The sequence below is a fragment of the Pelodiscus sinensis genome, chromosome 3 (genome assembly GCF_049634645.1).
Source record: "Pelodiscus sinensis isolate JC-2024 chromosome 3, ASM4963464v1, whole genome shotgun sequence".
Classification (NCBI taxonomy): domain Eukaryota; kingdom Metazoa; phylum Chordata; order Testudines; family Trionychidae; genus Pelodiscus; species Pelodiscus sinensis.
Genome location: NC_134713.1, coordinates 75,654,634 through 75,675,811, shown reverse-complemented (window position 1 = coordinate 75,675,811; position 21,178 = coordinate 75,654,634).

The window sequence follows — 21,178 nt, the reverse complement described above, 5'->3', positions numbered from 1 at the left end:
CAGGATTGAAACTCAGGTCTTTTATAGCAATTCCATATTGCCAATTCTAGTCAAGATGTGCATTAGGACATATGGATAGGTGCACTCTTTTAAGAATTTTCAGAAATACAAATTAAATAATAAATAGGAAGTGTTTCAAAAGCTTACATGTTCTGAAGAAGTGTCTGATACAAATCAGGATCAGGGATCAGGTAGTGGGAGTAGCCCCAGAAATCCATGCATTTTGTGGATGGTCACCAACCTGTCGGTCCTGGGGGCTCAACCAGTCAATTGTGAGACTTTCGGGGCGCTCCCCTTGTGGCCCTCCCCAACCCCAAGATGAACCCTGCACTGACGCTACCTCTAGTGACAACGGAGGTAGCACGGGCTTCTTGTGGGGGTGGGGAGTAGAGTTCTCCAGTTGCGTGCCAAGCCCTGGAAGTACACGGGCTGCTTTTCTCTGCGCCACCTCCCCCCCCCCCACCCCAACAGCCGGTGCACTACCTAAAACACCGGTCCATTGCACACTGGGAACTTTCTTCCCTGCTGCCTTCCTGTGCGCAGGGGAGGGAGGGAGTGGGAGTCCAGGTCTGCGCCAGTTTCAACTGCTCAGGCAGCGTGCGCTGCCATGGGGAGCAGAGGAGCAAGGTGTGCGCTGCCTGAGCAGTTGGAGCTGGCGCGGTCTGAAACTCTCATTTCCCCACTCTCCCTGCACAGGAAGGCAGCAGGGGAAGAAAGTCCCCAGCATGCAATGGACTGGCATTTCAGGCACTGTGCTGGCTGTTTAAGGGGAAGAGCAGCCCATGCACTTCCTGGGCCTTGGAGCACAGCTGCAGGATCCCCAGGTACCAGTTCCTGTCCCCAGCCCCAGCATCCACCATCACTCAGTGCATCCTGTCCTCTGCCCCAGCACCTACTGACACCCTGTCCCCTGCCCGCACCAGCACAGTTAGGGCTACATTAGTGAGGCTTGAGGGGTTGTGTTTTTGTATCTCACTTGTGTGGCCCCAACTGACTTTTCTGTGGGTCAGTGACCACTGACTCATAAAAGGTTCTTTGTCCCTCTCATAAATAAAGACAACACTGAAACCTTTTGTGTTTGACATAAATTTTATTTTAAAATGAAGCCTGGCCAACAAGCCCCCAACTGGGGCCAAGCCCTCATCTGGCCACAGCATCATAACAGTCCTGTGCCCCCCCACTCCGAACCCAAATATGAGCCTATCATACACTGGAACCCCCTGTCCTGACCTTCTCTCATTCCCAAACACCTGCACCCCCACATCCTCAGTCTTCTGTCACAATACTCTTCATCATTCACACACTGCAAATCTGTGTCCTGAGCCCATCATACTCCCAGCCTCCCTGCCCTGAGCCCCTCCCACACCCCAACCCAAACTCTTGCACCCTCACATCCACAAGCCTGTGGCTTGCTCAGCACCCCAACCCTCCAGCTGACCCCAACACTCCCCAGCCTGGAGCCCCCTCCCTGAGCCAGCATCCCCTCCTCCATCTCCTTCTGCATCCAAATTCCCTCCCAGAGCTTGCACCTCTCACTCTTTCCCACACCCAAATCCCTCATTCCCACCCTAGAGCCCACACCTCCTGTCTCAACCCAATGAGGGTACGGCTAGACTACAGGAGTTTTTCCGATAAACATGCTCTTTTAGCAGCCCCTGTGTTACTCGTTCCAAAAGAGGGGTTTTTTTCCGACATTTGGCCCAGTCTAGACAGGCCAAATGTTGGAAAAATCTCTTCCAATAGAAGGATTGGAAAAAAGCGGCAGCGTAGCTGTACCCTGAGAGTGTGTAAGGGCCGGGGATAGCAAGTGATGGAGAGAAGGGGAACAGAGAGGGCAGGGCCTCAAGGAAGGAGTGAGGTCTTGGGGACAGCATGGGGTAGATATTGGCTTGTCCTGACATTTAAAAAGTGATCTTGGATGTAAAAAGGTTGAAGATCACTGCATTATGCATTTGGTGTGCTCATGATATGGATTTCTTTCGTAGTTTATTACTAGACATTCAATGAAAGTAATATTGCATTTCTTGCTTCCTCTCATAACTCTAATTTTTTCTTTTACTTCGTTCCCTCAACCAATTTGAATCCTCCCTCTGCTTTTTGTTAATTTGTTTAATTTCGTACACTTAATAGTATCAGTTACTGTAGAATGAAGTGACTAAAATCCTGATTGCTAAAGTACCTTCATGACTCTGTTCTATGCTATTTCTTCAGTGTTTGAGACATAAATTAGTTTCTTTCTGCTGTTACCACAAACTGAGCAACCTAATAGGAAAACAATGAAAGAAACAGATGTGGAGGAGGAGACAGATAAACAAGAACAAACAGTGGAGATGGGTTATGAGAGAAAAGTTAAGTAGTGGGCAGTAAAATGAAAGATACCACTTTTTTATCTCGCTATGCTTTCCTGTTTACTCAATCCTCAAGCTTCCATTAAGTGTTTTACTTTTCTTATTTCACATCAGAATGATACTGAATCTTTAATGCTTCAGAAGTGTGGTGTCTGACTACATTCTTTATCCTTTCATATTCTTGATTAAAAGGGGCAGTACCTCTTTTTTTTCCTTGCGGTGAAACCTAAGTGTGATTTTTGCAGAACCATTTTTTTGTTTCTTTCCTCCATATATTGTATCTAGGAAGTTATGGATTAACATACTGGAATCTTCTATATCATGGAAGTCATTGGTTCTTCTTTGTATGCTGTCCCTATGGGTGCTCCACTTTAAGTGACGGTGCGTCCCAGTTCTGTTGATCAGAGATCTTCTGTAGTGGTACTTGGACGGAAAGTGTGTGCATAGTTGGTGTCTCACAGAGATTTACCAATCTGTTTGGCATGCACATTTGCCGGTCTCCTTAGTTCCTCTTAAACCATCCTTGGCTGAAGATGAAACTCAGTTGAATTTCTTTCCCCCTTATCATCCTCCTCTGAGAGTGACCACATGAACGGGTTCTACACCATGCTAGTCTCCCCCAGATTTAAAAAGTGTAACTCTTATAAATAGCCCATGCCACTGTCCAACGAAACTCCCTCTGTGTTAAATGCCGTGGTGAGATACACATTCCTGCTAATGTGTCCACTTGATAGCCTCAAAACCAGGGCTCACAATGATTGAGACCTATGCCTAAAAACAATACTGATGGAGAAATCTCTCCAACCTGCCACAGAAATGGATGATCCTAAACCTTCTAAATACTCAGAACTGACCAGGAGTACTGCTCAACCTTCTCATAAGAAGAGGAGTAGGCCTTATCCTCTCCCACTAAGGATCTGTGTACTGAGAAATGGTCCTGGCTAAGATCTTTATTAGCAGGACAGGCCTCCCAATTTAGTATCCTGGACCACCCCAGCACACAAGGCACTGAGTGCTCGAGCTAAAAGCCGAGACCTACCTCAGAAAATTGTTATTGCCATAACATGAATGCCAGAACCAGCGACCACCTCAGCACCAGCAACCCCGTTGGCACCAACTCATCACTACCTGGCACCAGCTGACAGGATCAAGATGGACCCGCAAGCTTTTTCAATGTGCTTTCGTGTGTGGACGCGCTCTTTTGAAAAAAGTTCTTTCGGAAGATCTCTTTCGGAAAAAACCTTTCTTTCGAACGATGCTTTCAGTCTAGATGTAGCCTCTCAACATGTGCAGATCTTTATAACAGAATTCTCTCTCTCTTACATGTTTTGAAAAGTAAAATAGGTGATATTTAGTGTATTACTGTTGGTCATCTGAGTTAACCCCAAACTCTGAGCTACAAGCTTTCTGCAGATTCAGAATTTGATTTTATTCAGTTACATTTTTGAGCTTTTCTTCACAACACAACAGAGATTCTTCACACAAGCTTGCACGGATATTGCAAGAGGGATGAACTAGAATCTATTTAGTTATTTCAGTGCAAGCCTATAAATGTACACCCGTGTTTCGTAAACTTTTTAAGACCAGGGAACACCAATCAATTTTTTTATGGGGAAGGGGCTGGAAGGCCAGAGGGAAAAAAGGGGGTTGGGGGAAGTTATTGAGGAAAAGAAAGGTTGCCTGCCCCTTTAAGGGTGGCCATTTTGAATTCTGTTCTCCTTGGCATACCTCCGACTGCCTCGTGGCACACCGGTGTGCCGTGGAACACAGTTTAAGAAACACTGACGTACACATACAGGATTGTACTGGTTTTAATTCACACTCTTATTTCACTGCTAGTTATTTGAAGTAGACTGCTCTTATTTTTTTTAAGCTTAAATTTTGTAGCTTGGAGAGGTGATCCATACTGCTACATTACACTCCCACCTTCCATTCAATCTCTGTTTTTGGTTATGGTAAGTAATTTACTTCAAGAAAGCATCAATGTTCTTCAATATGTCATTTAATGATATCTGGAATTGCACGAATTTGATACTTTTTTATGATAAACTTGTACTGCCTTTTTAAAATTAAATTTGGCTCTTGTCAATGACCTCCAGTTTAAAGCACTAATAGCTAAAACCACTATCAGAAAAGTAGTGTCCATAAAGTTTTGTCTCTCTGGAATATAAACCCCTTCATAAACTCAAATTTAGTATTTTCCACATGTTTTGAATCAATACAAAATTTAATCTCCTTTATCAAATGGTCAACTAATGTGATTTAAGTGTTCTGTTTTGAATATAGGGACCTAGGAGATGTGAAGTATTAAACTAAAATGGACTAGGGACCTATCAATAGAAGGAAGAGAAGATTATTGTTGACACCTAAGTTTCCCCTAACTACTTAGTTGTTTACATTCAGTAGGTGCTTCAAAACCACTTGAGTGACAGAAATTTAGACTTTTCTGAGGTGAGTGCTCCCAAGTCAGTTGAGATGCTTTTAAAAATTTCATCAACTGATTTTACTTCTGTCTCATTTCACTGTGTGATGTGGAGTGTTTGAACAGATATATTTTAAATGGTCAAAATAAGCCATTCATGAATTGTGGGACATTTTGTAAATCAGTCATCTAGAAAACCATATCAAACAAACTGCGATGTGCGATATTTTATTGCAGTAATGTTTGTGTAGAATATCTCCACTTACACACATGTTGTGTAGTTTTACTAATAAGACACAATATGTTCAAATAGATCGGTGTCTAACTTGTCCCAAGCACATTCAGGAATTTTACCTGGTTTTTCCTTTTTATTTTCTCTTTATTATAGACTTCCTGTGTGAAGATCATTTATCTTCTATGGCAACATTCATGCTTGGCTAGTATTTCTGGCCATGGCCCTGTCTGCATTCAGAGGTCAGTATGCACTAACTTCAGAGACTACAGTTTCTCTTCTTCCAATGCTTCTAGAGCATCCAACCTTAAGAAAAAAGTCAGGACTCTAGCTTGAGAAAGCTTCCAACAAATCTCCAATACATACCAGAAGAAAAATCCAGGTCTTGTTCCCAGGTTAAGAAGATTCTTAGGATAGCAGATGGAGCATAGAAATTTCTCAACCATGGTGTTGTATTAATGTTTGAAGGTGCAATTGGGTCATGTGTCTGTATTGGTATATATATGTCTGTGTTCTCTTAGGGTATGCCTACACAGCAAAGTTATTTTGACATAACAGCCATTATTTCGAAATAACTTTATCAGCATCTACACACCCAAACCACTATTTTGAAATTAATTTGAAATAGCGGCGCGCTTATTTCGAAATTGGTAAACCTGATTCCATGAGGAATAGCGCCAATTTCGAAATTGCTATTTTGAAATAAGAGCTGTGTAGACGCTTATTTCGAAATAGAGGGCCTCCAGCCCTTCCCAGGGTGCCCTGGTGGCCACAACCAAGAAAACTCCTCTCTCTCCCCCACACCCTTGGTCCCTCCCCTTCCTCCCGAAGCCCTTAAAGGGGTAGACTCTGGCCACAGTGCCTGTGCCAGCTCCAAGCCTGCCAGCCCAGAGCCAGCAGTCACTACACCTGACCCAGTGGCCCCAAAACATGAGCCAGGCAGCCAGTGCCAGCCAGCCCTCCACCGCTTCCCAGGACCAGTCTGCCAGCTCCCAGGAGCCTGACAGGGGTTGGAAAAGGTGGGCGCCAGCCTGGTCCAGTACAGAGATCAGGGACCTAATTCAGGTTTGGGGGGATGCCTCCGACATCCATGATTTCCGCACTAAATGGAGGAATGCAGCCGTCTACAGGCGGAGGGCTGCCAGCCTGGCCACCAAAGGCCACATGCAAACTCAGGAGCAGGTTTGTATGAAAATAAAGGAGCTGCAGCAGGCATATGCCAGGGACACGGGGCAACTCCCAATCAGGGGCAGACCCAGACTCCTGCCCCTATTTTGATGCCATAGACTGCATCCTGGGGGGCAGGACAGTCTGTGCCCCCCAGGTGGTCATTGACCCTGGGACATAGCTTGCTGCCTCCTGCTGCTCCAGCCCCTGCTGCCTCCCCAGCTACCGCTCCTCCTCACCCCTTTCCTTCTCCCCCTCCCGCTTCTTCCTCCCCACACTCCCAGGGACACCAAGGCCCCCACACCCGCGGTGCTGGGAGACAGTTGGGCCGGTGACACCCCCAACCCGGAGCCCTGAGTTTCTTCTCCCCCTTCCTCCCCTTGCCTCCCCCTGTCAGCTCCCTCCTCCCAGGTTTCCCCTTCCCCTCTCTCACCCTCCCTGCTCCCCTCTCCCACCTTCTTTCTCCAGTCTCACCTCAGTTTCATTCCCCCCTCCCCACCCCAGTTTTGTTCAATAAAGAGGCTTTCTTGTAATGAACATGTGTATTTTATTGTACAGCAGGAAGGGGAGTTAGGGAGGGGTAAGTGGAAGGACGTGAGGGAGGAATGAGGCTCAAGCCCCCAGTGGGGCACACCATGGAGACTGTTACTGCCTGCAGAACATGCTGCCAGGCTCGCAGCAACATGTCCAGGAGAAGCACCAGAGTGCCCAAGGGTGGCTCCGGCTTCATGCTGCACAGGGCCAGATGATGGGGGGCTAGCCGGGCAGCTGCCCGAGGCGCCAACCTATGGGGGGGGGCCTGATGGCATCTGTAAGGGGCGCTGCACGCCCGGGGCTGGGGGCTGCACGACGCCTCTTAGAGCTGCAGTCATATGCTATGCGCCCAATTGCAGATGCACGGTGTGAAGCGTGCCGGGGGGAGGGGGGCAGGACCATGCATGCGCCGTGTGCCCTGGGGCAGAGCCACGCATGTGTTGCATGCCCACTGCACGGGGCACAGGAATGGCTCGAGCCAGCCCTGATGCTGCAGAGTACTGTGGTGTCCTGAGTGAGGGCAGCCAGATCACGAGAGAAAAAAATGCTTTGCTGTCCCTCAGCGAGGTAGGCAAGCAAGGAGGGAAACCTTAGCACCGGCTGTCCGAGGGGTCCATTTAAGCACACGTCTCAGATACCCTGTGTGGCTACTGCCTGAGGCTAACTCCTGACATGATGCCCTGCCAGAACTGGTTCTGGCTGGACTTAAATGCAATTCAGCATCTTATCAGTATGGATGCACTATTTCGAAATAGCAAAACGCTATTTCGAAATGCATTTTGTGTCTATACGTGTTATTTTGAAATTATAAGATATGTCAAAATAACACTGTCATGTAGACATACCCTTAGAGTTTTATACTGCTACCCATCACTAGTATCTGAGAGCCTTCCAAGGAAAATCAATATTAATAGCAAAATTCCTAATGAACTTCATGGACTCTGGTATTTATCTTTTGGAGTCAAAGCTTTTCTTGGATAAATAGTGTTTGCTTTTAGGTGTTTTTGTGGGAGGATTGGTAGAGGTTTGAGAGTAAAAAGGTAGTGGAATTGTGAGTATTGCTTGTGCTGGAAAGGATGTAATTCTTCCCTTTTAAAAAATAGCATTTCCTATAGACTGTGAATTCATCTGACCACCTCTGGAAGTCTTGTTTCATAGTTGGATCCCCTCAACAGAATGTTTTTATTCACAGTTTGCAAACACTTTGGCCTGAGCTTTGTGATGTGCATTATCGCAGAGGAGCACAAATGTCATGGAAGTTCATAGATCAAAATTTGGGCTTGGATGAAGCTAGGTCCTTAAATGGGTATTGCAAATTGACTGGGAGTGAGTGGAAGGATTTGAGCACAGGTCTGATATTATAGTGGTTAGACCTACAAAAAAGGTGAGCAGCCACATTCTATACCAGCTGGAATCTGTGCACCATCCTCATATTGAACTTCAGATGTAGTGAATTACAGTAATTCAGACTGGAAGTGACAAATGCCAAATTGCTGTGGCCCTGGACTACTCTGGTCTCATCTGGGGTGGATGATGTTTGCTAGCAAGATGGAAGTGAAAGACAGCATTTTAGGAAATTAATGGTAACTGGTCATCTAAGAATAATGAGGACTCAAACGGTATCTCACAGCTTCATATCACTTTGATGAATGGGGGGTTGAATATGTTCAATAGAAGTTGGAGACAACATATTAGCTAAGTATTTGGTATCACTTTAGTCTTGCCTGGGTTATTTGAGCCAGATGATCTTCATACACGATCTAATTTCCCATAGGCAGCATCCTGACATTTTAGTAGTGGCAGTGTTTGCATCTGTTGATAATTTTATACACTCACACTTGCACTCTCTCTCTCTCTCTCTCTCTCTCACCCCAATGTCATTGATATAATACTAATAACTGAATCCATAGTGTGGCGCTTTCTTTCACTGTTGTCTCATGTAGGTATCCAAGAGAAGCAGGGACAGTGAGTGAGTATATGTATGTAACCTCACAGGTGAGGGCCTTTCGATCAGGAGAAGCAATTACCCTTCACTGTTCTGATTTCTGCAGGAAATGCATGATTGAAGCAACTGTAGTTCTGGGCCATCTGCTCCTACTGTGTCATGTAGGTGAGTGAGTAGCACCTTATGCTTTAAGCATTAGTTTATAAAGTGGCTTGGAGTGCTATAATAAAGTGCTATAATAAATGATGATGTTTATAGTTAAAGTTTCATCAGATTAATTTAATAGAGAAACATAATGTTGCTGTAGTGTAGCTAATGTACAGATTACAATATAAAGAAGACTGAAGAGTATGCATGCCCCATTAAGACTTTAAATATAGTTTTAATTAGCTCATGTTATGTTCCTATCTCAAGTCTTATTATCAATTAATCATTTTAATGGGAATTTTATAGTTATCAATCCAAACTATTGTATTTGTTCAATTGTTTACAAAAATACTGTCTAGTCAAGAGATACCTTTTTACAAATGAGACAATTTCCACTTGTTTCTTAAGATGTTAAAGAGAATTTTTTTGTTGTAACTTTAAAGACAGAGAATTTGTTTTAATCACTTGCCAAAACAGCTGAAAATAATTATTTATTAATAGGAAACACAGACTATTTGCTTCCCACAATCTCCAAATAAGTTTTTGTGGAAGCTATTATTGTGGTTTATGGATTATTTAGATATAGCACAAGTGGGCATGATACTCCAAAGATTGAGGAAGGGTAAACCATTTTAATTGTGCATGCAGCTTTCTCTAAACTGGTTATTTTCAAAGTAACCTGGTTTTTGGCTTTGTTTGAAACAAAAAATTCCATGCCAGCTCTGCGTTCGTTAGAAACCTAAGTGAAGTTAGTCAACTAAAAGCATGCACACATTTTAATGAATAATGAAGCAGTGCCTGAGACAACTTTTTCACATTTCATAAATGAAATATATTTCAAAAGGCTTTTTAAAGACGATTTGAATTTGAAACAGTATAACCCAACATTTTCAGATTATCAGATTCAGATCCAATAAAGCCAGCTGAGGGCCAGTGGGGAAGGACATAATTGTCAGAATGTTAGCTGGATTGGATTGCGAATCTAATTCTCCCACGTACAATGCTGGCAAAATGTTGTGGCTAGAGAGTGCAGCTTTCAGTAAATAAAAGGGGAGGATGAATATTGCACAGTCTGAGATTACAACATCAAAACAGAAATAACAGCTCTCCGAAGCATAATGATTACAGTGGACTTCATCATGGAACCATATACTGTTACTGCACACTTTGTCATATACATGAATGTAAGCCTAGGACTAGTAAAATATAGTATTAAAATAATTTAAACATGACCAGACCAAAATGTTACCTCATGTTAACTGAGAATATTTAAATATGTTAATTATTTCTGACAATGAGAACTGTTGCCAATGTATCTGTTTTCTTATGTATTTTAGCAAGTGCTTTGAAATATTATGGCATTGTTTGCCTAGGCTTCTGCCACCTATATTTTCAAAGGTAATTTACTATGACTTAGAAATAGTGTATGGCACTATGGCACATGACTTGATGTACTGTTGAATGACTGCTTCCCATAGTTCACACATTGTGGCCTGGTGACTGGCTATTTACATGCTGCCAGTCTGTTAGATTAACTTCTATGTTCTATGTGCAGGTATAGAAGATCATGAAGCAGACACAGGTTATCTTGATTAAGGGACAAAAATTTGTTGTTGGTACGTACTTACTAGCAGTTTTAAATTGTTGGTATCCTCGCTTCAGCAGTTGCTAAAGAATTATCATGGTTTATGGTCATGGTATAACATTCATTACTATAGACTAAGCCCGCATTTCTCAAACTGTGGGTCCCGACCCCCTGGGGGGGTCATGAGCAACTTAGAAGGAGGTCGCGGTATCACAAAGTTTGAGAACCCCTGGACTAAGCCATTGAAGTCAGAGAATAAGATTTGATTCCATATTTGCAGCTGGGAAGGAAACTTTCCTTTTTGCAGATAAACTGTGCCTTCAGATTGTGGGTTTTTTTTTTTTTTTTTTTTGTATTCCATATGATTTGGTGGTTATGGGGTTGCAAGGTCATCTTTAGAGAAATCAATGAAAAAATGTACAAACTTACTTATGAAATGAGCACAAACTTTAAAAAATATGGCAAGATATCCTTTTTGCCACATTTCCTATCTCTGAAAAGTATCATTTTGAAAGGATATTTGAATCCTGAATGTGAACTTCAGTACCTTAATGCTAAATCAGAGGAAGATAAGATATTGTAATTTGGGACTTGTTAAAATTGAGTTTGAAGAAATAAGAAATGTCCCTAACACTTTCTGACATGCAGGTATTCTGTATTCCTAAATATTCTAAGATTTTCCTATGGAATTAGAAAGTAGCCTTTGAAGCAATGCTTCACTCACAACCTTGGAGAGATGGAGATAATGTAATCCAAACCAAGACCAAGATGAGCAGGCTTTAATTGAATTATGATCATGGGTTGTTGTTGCTGTTTTTTTTTTGGAGGGGGAGGGGGAACGGAAGTATCCTGGAGGAGACATGGCCAAAGTCAATCATGCAGTTAATTTATTTAATATATTTTTACTAGGAGAGTGGATGGTTAAAGGGTGATGGTTCTTCACTAGTATCAGAGGGGTAGCCGTGTTAGTCTGGATCTGCAAAAGTGATGAGGAGGCCTGTGGCACCTTATAAACTAACAGATTTATTGGAGCATAAGCTTTTGTGGGCAAAGACCCACTCCGTCAGATGCATGTAGTGGAAATTCCGGGGGCACCTGTTCAACTGAGTTAATAGTAAGAATAGTGCTTAAAGTTACATTCTGACAGCTGTTTGGGAAGGGGAATCTAGGTGATACGTGTAGTAAATTGATCTCTTCAATCCATAGTTAGGGCTAACAACCTAATCACAAAAGGCATCATTGTAACTCGCACCTTTATTGGCTGTATCAGCAATGAAACCAAGATTGAGAGAGACATCATTTTAACTTTTTACACATAGAATTAGTCCCTCTACATCTGAGTTGAAACACACATTTGAGAAAGTTTAGACCTAGGGTGGGCAATAATTTGTATGGGGTCCATTCCAAGATTTTGGTAAGTGGTCAAGGGCCGCACTTATCTATGGAGGGACTGCAGGGTCTGGGATGGAGGTTGGGTGCAGAAGGGAAGTCAGGGTAGAAAACTGGGGTGTTGGAGTTTGGGTAAAGGAGGAGGTTATGACTTGGAGCAGGGGATTGGGGGACAGGGTCTAGTAGGGGGTATGGAGCAGGAGAGGGTTCTGGCCTGAGGTAGGGGCTTAGGAGGTGTTCAGGACCTGGGCCAGGGGATTAGAGTCCAGGAGGGGATATGGTGCAGGAGAGAATTCTGGCCCTGGGAAAGATTTAGGAGGGGGGTGCAGGGTCTGGGAAGAAGATAAAGAATGGATGGGGTGCCAGAGGCTGAGAAGAGCTCATCTTAGCAGCTCCTGGCCAGCAGCACTCTCAGGCAGGCTTCACCGCCAGCAGCCCCAGACTGTTGGCTGGCTGTGCATGTGGCCCTCTGCACAGCGAGGAGTAGGAAGGAGGGAGAGGCTTTCTGTGCTGTTCCCAACCCAAGCAAAATGTCTGAGCTCTTATTGGCCAGTTTCCAGCCAATAGGAGTTGAGAGATTTTGCTGGGGTTGGGGGAAGTGTGCAGAAGCCTCTCCCTTCCTCCCTGCACCACAGAGCCACAGGAAACAGTGGCACTGATCCCTGCTGCAATGCAGGTGTGGGCCAGACCAAAAGGCTTGGTGGGGTGGATCCACCCCGCGGGCCATATCTTGCCCACCCCGGTTTAGATTGTTGTCAGTGCTGCTTTTTTGTCAAGAAACGGGATCTTCATTTCCAGTTCTGCCAGTCCAGCACCCTTAAAAGCCAAATATGCACTTTAAAAATGTTTTAAAAATACCTTGAATGCAAATCAGTAGATGACCATATTTTACTAATGTGAAAGCAGGGTCTCCCTGACAGACAATAGGACTATTACCTCACTCCATTTAATAAGGTGGTCATGAAGTTTTCTTCAAATCAAAGCAAAAAGCAAGATGTCAGCCACTCAGTTGATGACAAAATAAATTACGCCTCCCCCTTCCCCTTAAATGTTAACTAGCAGGGAAAAAAAACAGTGATTCAAGTTCTATTTTCCCTTGTTCTGTGTTTCTTCAAAAAATCCGAGGCCATTTTGGAAAGGGGGATATGAGTGGGGGAAATGAATAAGATATTTAAGCAGGGATTAAGCAAAATTATGAAGTCTTTAGTAAACGCCACTTAAATGCAACAATTGGGTGATAGATAGGACTGTAGCATGCTATAGCTCCTTGTTAGGGAGTTTCGGATGCTCCTAAGGACTACAGAGTAGGGTGGCCACTTTGCTATCTTGAAGAGGGAGAAACCTCACTACACACTGATGCCTGATCAGCTCTACAAGAGTTTTGAGGGAGTGTTTGAGTTTAATGACAGTCATGTACCTTTGTTATGCATCTACACAGCAACTGGGCATAATCTAGCCTGTTGGTTTCAATTATGTCAATGAACAACATCTGACAGCTCATAGGCTTTTCTTTTAAAGTGTCCTTAGATCAAGGAATCTTTTCTATATCACTATATCTGTAAATAAGGAAAAACAAATCTCAAGAGGGTTGTCATGTTAGTCTGTATATGTAGAAATAACTTGGAGTCCTGTGGCACCTTAAAGACTTAACAGATTTGTTTGGGCATATGCCTTTGTGAGTAAAAACCACTTCATCAAATTCATTACCTTGAAGATGCAAAATGGTTTTTACCCATGAAAGCTTATACCCAAACAAATCTATTAGTCTTTAAAGTACCACAGGACTCCTCATTGTTTTTTAGGGAATAACAGTAATCCGGAGTAAAAGGGTGGGCGACAATATGGAGACTCCAGTTGACTGAGGGTTAGCAACTGAAATCCTTACTTCAGAAGGGAAAGGCCTCCTGCCTTCAGTTCCCTTTTAATGGCAGAAACACTCATGGTTATGTGCTACACTATCCAAAATCAACATTTTTAAAAACAAGAGCTTGCTTAAGAACTAAGTTGTGTGTTTACAAGAGAACTGAAAGCTAGCTCAGTGTAACCACTGTGGCATTATCTGATGACTGGTTCAATATATTAACATCTAAGTTATTCACTTCAATTAATAAATCTATTCTTGTGCTACTAAAGAATCCTCCTGCTACGTCAGTGGAAAATCAATGTCTTGGGGCCCAGAATTAAGATAAGTACTAGTGCAAGCTAGTAGACTTAATATTGTCATGGATACATCTGACAGTGAATTCCAAGCTCTTTATTTTTTTTCTTGGTTAATAGGTGCTTAAACTATTTGGCGAAGAGCCAGTGAGCTCTGCTGGTCAGAGCATGAGACGAGTCAGATCTGAAGTCCTAGGTTGTATCTAAACTCAGTTCACTCAGTAACTAGAGGTGGCTTGCTCATAGGCATACAGATTCATTCTGCTAATGCTACTTCTAAAGGGTGATAATACTTTGCCAACCTCATGAGAAGTAAAGGTTATCTTAATAGCCTTGTACAACACTTTGAAATTCTCTTTGGTGGGTGTTATAGGAGTGCCTATGTGTATGAAACTTTTAAATGGACAGTGTTATAGGGTTGGAGTGTGCTATTTCCCAACAGCCTCCTCTCAGACCACTCTGAATAAAGTGGATACATTTAAAAAGCCTCAATTTCATTCGGGCATGTATAGAGAGAGAGGAAGTAAAGTCAAACCTTCATTATCCCACTATTTCCCCCCCCAATTATCACCATATACAATGGGCAGTGTGGCTGGTAGAGTGCTACATCTGTGCAGAAGTGATAGCATAGCAGCTCTGACAGAAATCACTGGAGTTGGTGCTTTCAGTGAGGACTCACTTGTAGAGCACGAATACACAATTTGTATCTGCATCCACTCTGAGATCTGCAAACTTGGCCTGTGGCTAGCCACATCTGTATAGCCACAGGTATAAAGTGGAAGGCTGCACATTTGCCTGCTCTACTCACTTGCCCTAGTTGGTCATTTGACCACTTTTGAGGTACATTTGCTTTTTGATGAATATTTTTAAAATGTATTCTGTGTAGCTGGAGAATCTCATGTGATCTAGAGTTGGAGATTCCCATGTGAAAAACTGGATTGACCCACTGACTTTAATTTATGAACACATCTCCTGTTTTCTGTATAGTGGCATTGCGGTGAAATACCCTTTTGTCAATACACAGGGAAGTTTTTGTCAGAATGAGGACTGTTAGAACATGCTAATATAAAAAGTACATTGTGACTGGCTGATCCTTTGAAGTAGGAATAAGAGATCCTCCAGAATAGGGCTTTATTCCGGAGGATCGGGCCAGTCTAGACGCTTTTTTCTGGCTTTTCCCAAAGCTGGAAAAAAAGCGGCGGCCATGTTTATTTAAATCCCGCGAGGGATATTTAAATCCCCCGCGGATTTCCCTATTCCCACTTTCAAAATTAGCATGCCCCTTCCGAAGAAGGGGCCAGTGTAGACGTAGCCAAAGTGTTTACTTCAGATGTGTGCCACATTAATATGTATAGTAAAATAAATATACTAATAGAATAATGAAGCATTAAATCATATTCGGAAAAAGGCTGCGTATGGTAAAGCATTTCTAACTAACCTATACAATATATAACATTTGAAAGGAGACATTTTGTGTGTAGTATTGAAATATCCCACCACATACTGAAACTTAGTGTAAACTGCCACTTTCTGAATATTACATATTGAAATGCTTGTGGTACATAGCGAAATGTACATTACATAGTGTAAAATATATAGTGAAACTCAGTCGATGGTTATGAAGATGTAGTGACTTATCAGTCCCATGTCACTAAGTTGTACCCATGAAAGCTCATGATACCATCTACATGTTTTATTAGTCTTTAAGGTGCTGCTAAACCATTTGTTGTTTTTTAAGCTTTTCCAGTTACAGACTTACTTGGCTACCCCTCTGAAGCTTAATTTCATTATCTACTTTTTCTGGATCAGATCACTTTGGAGATCAGAGCTGATATTACGCTGCATATGTATCTAAATGTACACACTAGAATTTGTGAATGCTTTTTCAATGGCAATTCTGTTTATACTACTAATAATCTAGTACTTACATAGTGCTTCCCACTAAAGGATCTCAAAAAATGTAATGAATATCATGTCAATAACTAAAGCATCATTACACCCTAGAGAGAGAGGAAATGTTATCCCTATTTCACTGAAGGGGAGAAGTTTAGGCCCAAATTTTCATAAACTCCTACCTTTTCTTGGTGCTCACCATGAAACCCCTAAAGACTGATTTCAGAAGTTCTGAGACTTGCACACCACTCTAATTGAAGTCAGTGGGAATTATGAATGTTCAGCACCTCTGAAATCCGGCACAAAGGCTCAGAGGTATTGAGCGCTTAACTTCCATTCATTTCAAATATCTTTGTGGATCTTGGCCTAAATGTTTCACGTTGGGGCTCCTATGGACTGGACACTTATGAAGTTGGTGGTAGGTGATTTGTCCAATGATGTCTGTGGGAAAGTTGGACAACTTGAACTTAAAGTCTTGTCTTTCAACTCTGAGCATGTCCTTTTGTGAAAAAAACAAAAATAATCAAACAAAACCCAGCAAGCATCTCCTTTAAGCACAATGTACATGTAAGGGGACTGTTACCCCTTACTAAAACTCTGTGGGAGTTTTTTGGTTTGCCAGCTCCCAGCTTCAGAAGGGGAAGGGTTCATGAGACTGACAGACCCCAGAGACAATGGAAAGCAGTCAACACTCCAGCTCAGCCTGACTGACCGGTTGTAAGCGGGGATTGTTCTGGCTCTCTCTGAGCAAACAGAGAGCTGAAAGAGTAGTGCAAGCTCTGTGAAGAAGTCCTGCAGCGACAGAACCAGACACAGACAGCCCGAGCAGTGCAAGCTGTGTGCAGAAGTCCTGCAAAAGGAACAGAGAGCTGAGACACTGCTAAGAGGAGTGCAAGCTGTGCTGAAGGGCAGTTTTTGCAGCAGCAGAGCCAGGCATACAGAGCTCAAGGAGTGCAGACCCTGTGTTGAGCATCAGACTGGCAGTGCTCAGAGAACCAAAAGGAACAGAGAAGCAACACAAGGAGCTGGAACTGGCCAAGCAGCACAGCCTGCAGCTGGATGTGGTGAGCACCTGGGACCAGCAAAGTGTGGGGAAAGGCTCTGGACTGGGAGAGGGGTCTGGCCACTTTGAGCTTGAGACTGTGGTCACTACCAGAGCTAGCGTGTCCAGCCTGTAGCCCCCCCGCAGCATATCCAGGGCCTCTAAGAAAGAGACTGTGGACTGTCCTTACACTCTGCAGACTGCTGTTTTGATGTCCCTGTGCTACAGAGCAGGGCTGTGTGTTCTCATTTAACCATTCTCATTTTTTTCTTATTCTTTTCTCTTTAATCTGTTGATGTTTAATAAATTGTATTTGCTTTGAACGTTATGAAGAAATCACTGGGCCAAGAAGGCCTGCAGTGTAAAGAGAGCACCTCGGAGTGGGGACACCCTAACTCCTGCCCCTACTGACTACAAGGTCAGGGATTAAGCCCCAGGAAACCTGGGCCCAGCCTTGTTGGGGTTTCAAGGGCTCTGCTACTCAGGAGAGTGGAGGGGGAGCCCTCAGGATCAGGGAGCCGTGGGGTAAAGAAAGTGGGAGCGGGGACTCAGATCCTTTCACTGGTTCATTTCACCGGGGTGTATAGAAGCCAGGAAAGTTCCCCACAATAGCGGGATCATTCCCCCGCTTACATACAGTATATCCCTCCCTTTTTCCTTTTAATATTTCTGCTGAGGTAGAGCCAACTCCTGTTTATGCAACCAAGCATCAGAACTATGTAGGGGAGCAGACGTGCTGCTTAGTGCATCCGCCTTCCAAGAAATCCTGCTGCTGCAGGGTAGTATTTCACACAGCGGCCTGACTCATTGCTTTATCAAGGCACTCTTTAGCAGTAGCTTTTAGCGGGCTTCAGTTGCTCTCAGCTCTCAGCAAACAACTTGGTTTTGAGGGCATCATCTATGGTGCATTCTGGCTTTGGAGATAGCTTTGCCCCTCTCTTTGTCAATCACAATCCCTTAGTTCAAGATGTATGTTAACCAGGTGTATTTTTTAGCTGAGTCTATTGGTGTCTTGAGCCTCCTGGCTAGATTATGATGGACCACTCAATTTGCAGAACTAGTCACAAATTTTGAATAAAAAAAAGGACAAATTCTTCGTGAAAAATATATCTATTTTTCAGGCACCCCTCCTGCTTGCACTCAGTTTAGAGTTTGACACCACCTTTTCCCTGCATAGTCAGCAGCAAGCCCAAAGGCAGGAAAAATCCCTTAATATTTATGAAAGTAACAATTGCAGAAGATTCTCTTATTGTAATCTACTGTCATGAGAGGTTCCATTTGAAGACTCAGCCTCATCATGAGATGTAACAATGTCCATGTCCTTTACTAAACTGAAACACAACACATCATGTTCTAATTGAGAGAAGAAATTCCAGAACTCATGATTATTGTGTAATAATCAAACATCATGAGTTTAAGGTTAATATACATTGACCTCTCCCCCTGGAGTTGCTCAAATATTGCCAACATTGTTTAAACTGTCAGAGTTATGCCAAGGAACAGGCAGAACTGGAGGGACAGCTCTATTTTAGGGGTATGACACATTTATTGGACTGGTTGGGTGAGAGTACTCACCCTTCCTACTCATCTGTCTTTTAAGTATTGCTAGTATGGAACACATTTGGTCATGATTAATTCATATGTGGAAATGGCACAGAGAAGCTAAATTACAACAACCAGTTTAATTTCACTTATTACCAAATAGAATTTTAACTGAGGTTCCAAAAGAAGATGAAAAGCAGGTTTGTCATTTACTCACCATGATTTAAAAGCAGAAAGAGAACCAACTATAAGATTCACTCCCAATATTAATTCCACCTTTTGTGACTTGAGGAGAAGACCAAAGGGAAGGTTTAATTGCCAGATGTACTAGGACTAAAGGTCTTGTCAACAGTGGAGATTTTCCCCCACCTGCGCTGTTTTAATCAGTTGCATGGCAATATATCAATCAGAATTTTGAAAACAAGATTCAAAGTCAACACGGTACTACGTACAGGCCGTCCTCGTTATAAGTCCAAGATATGTTCCAAAAAACGTGGACTTAGAGCGAAACAACTTAAAACGGGCAATTTGCTTCCCACAGCTGACTTCCATTTGCACAATATTTTTGCTCCATAAGAGTGGGGAATGGGGAGGACTTATGACGCATCAGTTCCTACAAACATCAACGACATCAGTGCAGAGCGGATGTTTACCAGGGTGACTTCTAGTGGGGACATCATGTACCATAATATCAATGTTACAATTTATCAAAATTTTGTATACAAAAAAGATGGAGAGGGAAGGTGTGGTGAATAAATGAGAAAGATCAAATAAAATGTTAATTACTTTAAGATTAACTCTACACTCTAATAATATTAGGTATGAATATTTGAAGGGCCAGTCCACCCTATTTATTAAAGTTACAGCTGAGGAGGGGGTGGGTGTTCCCTAAAAAGAAGCAGGCTGTCAGTAAAGAAGCTGTAGCTCAGGATGGCCTCTGGAGCTGTTAGTGGGGTTGGCGGGTGTCTGCCCATGTTTGGAAAATAAAAGCGTTCCTGGAAAAAGTCTGGTTGCAGCAGTGAGTCCTTCAATGTTTGGGGACAAGCCAGCACCTTACAAGAAGAATCAAAATTATTAGAACAGTGACCATTGTGATTGTCAGACAATCTACTGCCCTAGCCAAACTATTGTGCCCTTCCCTCACCCATGCCCTAGAACAGAGGTTCTCTACTGGGGGGCTTATGATGTTTTCAGAGGGTGGGGAAGGAAAGGCTAAGAACTAAGTTGCATCTCCACTCGCTTGAATTTGGTTTGGCCACCCCTGCTGCCCTAGGCAGCTGCCTTGTTTGTCTATAACAAGTATAGCCCATGCATCTCATTATGTGCTAAGCTGCTTCATACATCCCTGCCATGCTAGGCTGCCCCAGACTGTCTCAATGGTAGTATGTTTATGGTCTGTCTATACTAACAATACGAGCCTTTACTGACAACAGTTAACAATGGGCTGCCTTGCCCTCACTAGTGATGAAAGTGAAGTGAGGGGCCTAAACCCTTAGCACAGTTATAAAAAGTGTTATATTCCACCAGGCCCTAACACACTGTGGCTACGTCTAGACTGGCCCCTTCTCCAGAAGAGGCATGCAAAGCAGGCAAGTCAGAATAGGGAAATCTGCGGGGGATTTAAATAAACATGGCTGCCGCTTTTTTTCCGGCTTGGGGAAAAGCTGGAAAAGAGCGTCTAGACTGGTGCGATCCTCCGGAATAAAGCCCTTTTCCTGAGGATCTCTTATTCCTACTTGCAAGTAGGATGTTGCAAACAAGTCTGCCTCTCACATGCTAGCAGACAATGACGGTTAGTATCATTGGTCCACTTATAACAATCATTGTCAATAATGAGTAAGGTTCCTAGTGTAAACAAGACCTTCTCCCCTACTACATAATGCTGGTTTCCCCAGAGGTATACTGTTGCTGCTTAGTGCACCATCAAGAACATGAACTCAAAATGGGACTTCAAAGCATTATTGAAACATAAGGGGGGAAATCTTGGCAAAATGGGAAAGGATAAAAAAGGCAGGCAAACAAATGGTATTTTTAACAAACAAACAAAAATGTAATGTGTCTGACAGCATCTGCTTAATTGTGTCATTGAAGGTGAGCTCCAATTGGTTAACCTGGATTTTTGAAGAGTCAGAAAATGTCATAAACGTGATAGTTTAAGTTATAGACAACCTTTCATTCTGGGGGTAAGTTGGAACAGAAGTCTGTTCCTAGAAATCCCAGACTTTTAAATGTAAGAGGGTTAAATATATTGGTATATACAGGTTCCAGCTCACATATCCAAATTGCATACAAGCTTTTCTTTCACAAGGGTTGGCCTGAGCCTATCTTAATGTTTTTGGATCTTTTAGGCTTTGCACCCTAGAATGCATGGAGTTCTCTGGAGACTGGGAAACTTGAACTATGTGACAGGAAAGTGGAACCAGCCCTCCCCCTCCCTGCAACACACACAAACATTGCTCTCTATCTCACTAAATTTTCTAGGTTCTTTCTGAATCAGGCAGGGAAGTAAATTTCCAGGACAATCCTAGGCTTCCCTGTCCTATCTGGACATTAAGGAAGCACAAAACATGGAACTTGTGGGGCGAAAACTAAGGAATTTTAAGCTACTTTTATACCTACCTGATTCTCAGTTGCTCTGGGGCTGGAGAGGCCCTCTTCATGCCTTAGATTGGGGCAAGGAGTCTGATTAGAGTGGGACTGAAAATGAGGATTAAAACTGAGTTGGGCTGGGCAAGGAGACTGAGACTGGGAGTCTAGAGTGGAAGGGAGAAGCTG